This window comes from Urocampus carinirostris, chromosome 17, assembly GCF_059441175.1.
Source record: "Urocampus carinirostris isolate Australia breed hairy pipefish chromosome 17, RoL_Ucar_1.0, whole genome shotgun sequence".
Classification (NCBI taxonomy): Eukaryota; Metazoa; Chordata; class Actinopteri; order Syngnathiformes; family Syngnathidae; genus Urocampus; species Urocampus carinirostris.
Window position 1 is genome coordinate 4,804,499 of NC_142365.1, and position 6,946 is coordinate 4,811,444.

Genomic DNA, 6,946 nt, shown 5'->3' on the forward strand with positions numbered 1-6,946 from the left:
TTAATTAATTAGCCAAGATGGCTTCAAACCAGGGGTCTTCAACTCCATTAACATGGGGGCCACCGTAGCGAGGGTTTTCTAAAAACATTCCACTGTGTTCGAGTAGAATTCTTCCACAAAATAAGATCTATCTATCTATCTATCTATCTATCTATCTATCTATCTATCTATCTATCTATCTATCTATCTATCTATCTATCTATCTATCTATCTATCTATCTATCTATCTATCTATCTATCTATCTATCTATCTATCTATCTATCTATCTATCTATCTATCTATCTATCTATCTATCTATCTATCAACAAAAATATCAAAAATTAATTCGGAAATAAATAGATCAACCAGTAATAAATGAATACATAATTTGTGTGGGGTGTACTTTAAAGGGACAGTGTGTGATATTTAATGCTTCCTAGTGGTACAAAATCAAGCCATGTTTATTTGTTTGGCCCTTAATCACAAAGAGTCTCAAAGGGCTACACAGATCACAGATTATTGCAAACCACAGGCTATTATGACACCATCTCCTGATCTAAAACCTACATGAGGGCAAGGAAAAACTCAAAAACCTAAAGTCAAGTCATGTTTATTTGTTTGGCCCTTAATCACAAAGAGTCTCAAAGGGCTGCACAGACCACAGATTCTTTCAAACCACAGACTATTATGACACCATCCCCTGATCTAAAACCTACACGAGGACAAGGAAAAACTCAAAAGCCTCAAACAAAAACTTTTATTGAGTAAAAAATAAACCACTGTTTTGAATACCAAGCATAAATACTTGAACTATCATAGGTCAAGGAATTTGTATTCATTTTACATAGTGGAATCCCTACTTTGACCGTCGCCATGTTTGTCTGCTGTTTTTTGTTCGCTTTAGCCAACAGTGCCATTTAGTGTTCAAATTTCACACATTGGGACTTTAAAGGAGCTGTACCTAATTTGGAACTTTGCTGCACTCTGCAACCATCTCCTGGCTTGTGTCATTATTGCAGCCTCTGGAAGCTCATTTATAATGTACGTGCAAGTTCGTGCATTTTGTAGACACGTTTAAATAAACTTTTTTTTTTTTTAATATTTCTTAAGGTATGACTTAAAACAGGCCTTTTCTTACTTTCACCATGTTCACGCTACACTATACTTGTTTTTTTTTATTCCTATGGACACGAGCATGATGTCACTCTCCAATACTCCTACCTAATGTGTTCCGCCCCGAACAGCCTTGCTAAAAGTAAGATGAAAACAGACGCAGGGGGAAATAAATGAAAAGGGTTCCTTGAACTTAGTTGGGCATTGCTCTCACATAATAAAGAAACTATTTAACTTTCAACTTTTTAGGGACAACTTCAACGACACACCCCACCTTTAATGGGACAGTATATATTTGACCACTAGATGTCGTTGTATTTTGTGGTGCAACCAAAAACAAGCACTACATAGCACAAGGAAAAAAAAGAGACTAAAGAAACTCAAAGTGACTAACCTGAATAAGGTTTCCTTCTCATTGTTTTGCCAAACCTTTTGGGGGTTTTCGGGTACCATTAACAGCAAGATGGTGGACAATTAGGTCAGCTCCGTTTTGGTGAGGCTAATTTTATGTAAAATAAATGCAAATTTCTCGGCCTTCGAGTATTTTAAAACACGCACGTTTATATCATAGTTCATGAATTTTTGCTTTTCTTCCCCATTTTATTTAAAAAAAAAATAATAATTAGTTTTTTACCAACAGGAGGACCTTTTTGATACACAATATATTTTTAGAATTTCACAGTAAGGCGGGGTCCTCAAACTGTCATCCAGTGGGAATCAATTTCCCACCGGGCCTCAAGTTTGAGAACTCTACTCTACAATTATATTCTCAAATTTTAAAGTAATACATGTTTTGGTAGGGCAGCACGGCGGCATAGTAGTTAGCATGTGTGCGGCACAGTTCTGAGGTCATGAGATTGAACTTTCCTGTGTGGAGTTTGCATGTTCTCCCCACACTGGGGTTTCCTCCGGGCATTCTGGTTTCCTCCCACATTCCAAAAACATGCATGTCAGATTAATTGCCCGGTCCAAATTGTCCCTAGGTGTGAATGAGCGAGTGAATTTTCTGTCTCTGTGTGCCCTGCGACTGTCTGGCAACCAGTTCAGGGTGTTCCCTGCCCACTGCCCGAAGATGGCTGGGATGGGCTCCAGCACCCCCGCAACCCTACTGAGGATAAGCGGTGCAGATAATGGATGGATGTTTTGGTGGAAACGCATAGTATAAATGATTTTGTCCTCAATTTGCTCTACTGTAACAGGGGTCACAATGTGGTGCCGGCGACCACCAGGTGGCCCCCTAACAACATGTGGGAAGCCTACGGACCGGTTTTTAAAATAACTCACAAGTGATGGGGTCATTGTGATTTTCTAGAGGATTTCATTTCTAATTGGCATCAGAAATCATTGACATGATCAGTGTCTTTAAATACATGCTCAATTCTCCCCAAATGTATTTCAAATTTAACGATTTAAATATGTAAATGAGTGCTTTAATATAAGGCAGATGTTTTAGTGGTTTACTGAGCTTATTTTGCCTAATTCTAATAGTCATAAACTAGTAATTACATATTAATATAGTAACAACACCGTAATAACATAATTAGGTATTTCAGAAATGCATATCAAACTGGTGGCCTTTTGAGCTAATTACTATCAACCACTGGAGTACTAAAAACAATATTTGATGAAATTGCATCAGCAAAAAAATATTCTTATCATCCCTCCCACCTACACTACAAAAATGAAGTCATCAAAACGAAATAGGGAAAAAATAGTCCGACCAGCATATTCTACTTTCCTCATTTAAGTATTGTTTTTTTTTAAATTTTACTATATCTCTTTTTACTCTGAATTTAAACGATGAAAATGAGTAAGATTATCCGATAATTCATGTCTTAAAGGATTTTTAAAAATATATATATTATTTTAAACATTTTGCTCAATATTAAAAATAATACTTAAAATAAGCCACACCATAATGTATTTTATGAATCATAAATTAAAACGTTCATTTTAAAGTGAGCATTTCATTTTACCAAGTCAAGTCCTGTTTATTTATATAGCCCTTAATCACAAAGAGCCTCAAAATGCTGCACAGATTATTGCACACCACAGACTATTATTATACCATCCCCTGATCTAAATCCTACATGAGGGCAAGGAAAAACTCAAAAACCTCAAGTCAACCTCAAGATGAAAATGAAGAAACCTTGCGAAGGGACAGTCTCAAAGGGCTGCACAGACCACAGATTATTGCAAACCACAGACTATTACTACAACATCCCCTGATCTAAAACCTACATGAGGGCAAGGAAAAACTCAACATGAGGAAAATGAAGAAACCTTGAGAAGGGACCATTTTTCTGTTTCTCTATCATTCTGTCTGTCTCTCCCTTTCCCTCTTTCTATCTTGATCCATTTCTCCCAACTCTTTATTTTCTATAACTTTTTCTCTCTTTATCCTTTTTTCTCTCCCTTCCCCTCTTTCTTTCTCTCTCTCTCGTGAATTCACTATATTTCTATCTATTTCCATCGCTCTCTCGTTTCCTCACTCCTTCTATCTTTCCCTTTTTGTATATCTCTTTTTTACCTTTCTCTTTAGTCAAAAAGACTGTTAAAATGTGTTTTATTTTACTAGAAAAACAAGTTTATGTCAAGTAAAAGAAAGTACAAAAATACCAGGAAGGCTAAAATACGATTAAGAAAAATGAGCAAAATTATCTCAGACAATATATTTATTTTTGCTGTGTACAATATCAAAGATCCTAGGCAAGGGGGGTACTTTAATTCCTCCAGATTATAGCAACGGAAAAAGGTTGAAAACCTTTGCTCTAAGTTTCGGGGATATATGGTTGACAGAGATAAAATAAATTATATATATGAATATATAATTACCTTAAGTATAAAGCACTTTTTGATTCTCTTCACAGGCAGTGGAAAAACGGAACCATTTGCCTTCCCCTCGTTGCCAGCACTACTGGAATGACGAAACGGAGTCCAGCAGACGCCGCAGCAGACATATTTGTGAGGGGCCACAATGTGGTGAACAAGAGAACGCAGCAGTGGAAGAAGGTAGAATCATTATGCTTTTATGGCGTGAGTAACCTGAATATAGCATGCCTCATCCCACCCAAATTCTTTTGGGTCTTTTAAGAAAAAAGATGTTTCAACAGTTTTTAAAATATGGTGGATCGGGGCGATAATATCCTCTGGTTTCTTGAGGATGGGGGATACGGAATCGTGATTTATGACACTGCTTCGATTATTCGATTAAAAGCTGCACTGATTTTTATTTATGTGGAACAGTGTTTCTCAAGTAGTGGGTCCTGGGCCTTTGCTTTGGCAAAATAATGCTAAGGACAAGAAAAACGTCAATTTGCGCTTTCCCAATTGCGTTTGAGAGGGACTACATCTCATTTTAGTGTGATTTTGTCCGTTTTCTTTCCTTTTTATGCCCGAACTAATGGGTCCCAAGAAAGTTAGCAATAAAAGGGAAGGAAAAGTTGAAAACAGTGATGAAGTTGAAGAAGTAAAACATTGCAAGATACGAAAATAGTGTACGAGTGTCTGCCATTGATGCGCTGATGGAAGGTATAGTAAATAGTTTACATACCTGTCGCGCTCCAGGGCTCCATGCCCTTACAAACTGTCGTATTTTCCCTTACAAAATACAAAAAAATCTTACACCATCATTTTTTTTCAAATGTGTTTATTTATGTAGTTTAACATGTTATATTGTACATGTGTTTCGTTATATCATATATATTGTTAATTAACATTTTGTTGTGAGACACTGAGTTGCTCGACATGAATGAGGTTTATTATAAAAAAGTTAAACAATTAAGTAGCTTGGTCGTTCACTGTAGAAGGAAAAAATACATGCAAATATAACTAAGTAGAATAATAACATTTTCTCATTCAAATTATGAATTCATTTTCTGCATTAAATTATTGTTGGTAATATACTGATTAAAGGGATAACCACAAACCTGTCTTTTTTCATTTTCTCCTTTTATACTTCCTTTTTTCTTAACTTCTTTATACAACATCATAATTCGTAATATAATGCATCAAAGCAAGTGAGCCGTTTGAGAGCCGAAAAAGCCTGTTCTCTAAAAAGAGACGGACTTCCTTTCACTACACAACTCAAACTCGTTTGACTTGATTGATTAGCCGTTTCGTGATAGTCGGTGTATACCGGATGGTACCCATAATTGACAAATTTGCGTTTTTCCGTCCAGATTATCTCGTACGTTGTACACGTCTTAAAATGGATAATAAACGTACTTTGTACGGCAAAAACGTACAGGTTGACAGGTATGGGTTTACCATTATATTACCTGTTAAATAGTTATCGATGTTTCGGTCCATGTTTCATTGATATTTCGGGTACAAATTTCCCTTAGTATGTGGCTATTTCAAAGCAGTTTTATATGCGATGTGCTTATATGGCTACGTTCAAACTGCAGAGCTTAATGCTTAATTCCGATTCTTTGGAGAAATCTGATGTTTTTGTGAGATTGTGCACGTAACCAACTAAATGCAAATTGGATGCAACTTGATCTTTCTGTGCGTATGCGCCAAAATTGTCACGCGTGTGCACAAGAGGACACGAGACTTCACACGCAATGCACTCATGTTTGCGGAAGTACTCACGGATGTTAACAGAGGAGTGTTGTCCCTCTTAATATTCATTCAATCAAAAACTTTGATTTTCCCAATTTAATACTGTCCGTGTTGTGTGTTTTAAATGTTAACTACCATTAGAGCGTGGGTCTCAAACTTAATTGAGTTGGGGGGCACTGTAGCTAGGATCCGGGCCAAATGGGGTTTCTTCATAAAAAATGCGCTGATTAAAGCATTCCGTTGTTCCTAAAGAGACCGTGTTTTATATTTGTCCACGAGATGTTGCTGTAATGTGTGATGAGCCTAAGGAAGACTACAAACTATGGAGACTGAAATTGAACAGAAAGAACCCCTTTTCTTCCAATTTTACCAAGCTTTTCTTAAAGAAAGACAAAAAGGGAACTTTTTGACATAAGAAAAAGGGACAAAAAGAGGAAAACAGGAATAAATGGAAAAGTAGGGGAAAGCAAAAACGAAAAATGTAGAAAAAAAGGAAAGAAAGAAATGAATTGTTGAGGGAGAGAGACAAAGACAAGAAAATTAATAAAGTATTTTTTTTTCTCTTTTTTTTGTTTTATTTTATTTTTTCCTTTGCCCTGCGACTGGACGGCAACCAGTTCAGGGTGTCCCCTGCCCACTGCCCGAAGATAGCTGGGATGGGCTCCAGCACCCCTGCAACCCTACTGAGGATAAGCGTTGCAAATAATGGATGGAATGCATGGAATTCAATGCCTTTAAAGACTTTTCAAGCATCCACGGGAACCCTGTGATGCTCACTGGCACAAAATTGGTGACCCCTGATCTAGCTGAATGCATGGATACAAAAAAATTAAAAAGGATGTGTGTAGCGTGTTTTAATATATTCTATTATTTATCCAGGGTCTTGCCCAATGTCAGATGTGATAGGCCCCGGATCTGCGGAGTCCACAATCCATTTGCTGCCGATGAAGGATAAAAAAAAACACCCAAGGTGAAATTCCGCCAGGGTAAAATTTTGGACCTTCAAAAAGTAACCAAATCAAAATACTTTTATGTTGACTCACTGAGCTGAATTGCTACGGATTACAAGTCTAGGATAAAATGGCCTCTGTTGGTGTTTTCACCTAGCGAGATTTATCGATCAAAAAAAAAATTTGCATCTTAAAGCATCATGGAGACTGCGCCTACGTTGTAATGCCATAATGTAACGTTGTAATGCATAGTACACAATCATTGCCAGCAGAGGACGCTCAAAACCAAATTTTAACCACACTGCATTTTAGGCCTCTTAAGCTATGGATGCCATAC

The 6,946-nt window shown here is 36.9% G+C and overlaps 1 long non-coding RNA gene across 1 annotated transcript in view; it reads left to right on the forward strand.

Annotated features, from left to right (window-relative positions):
• LOC148349004 (uncharacterized) overlaps positions 1–6,946 on the forward strand; it is a 42,567-nt gene that overhangs the window by 905 nt on the left and 34,716 nt on the right. Inside the window, exon 2 of the long non-coding RNA XR_015847226.1 lies at positions 3,964–4,105. This is a non-coding gene — a long non-coding RNA (uncharacterized LOC148349004). The remainder of the gene's footprint in view (positions 1–3,963; positions 4,106–6,946) is intronic.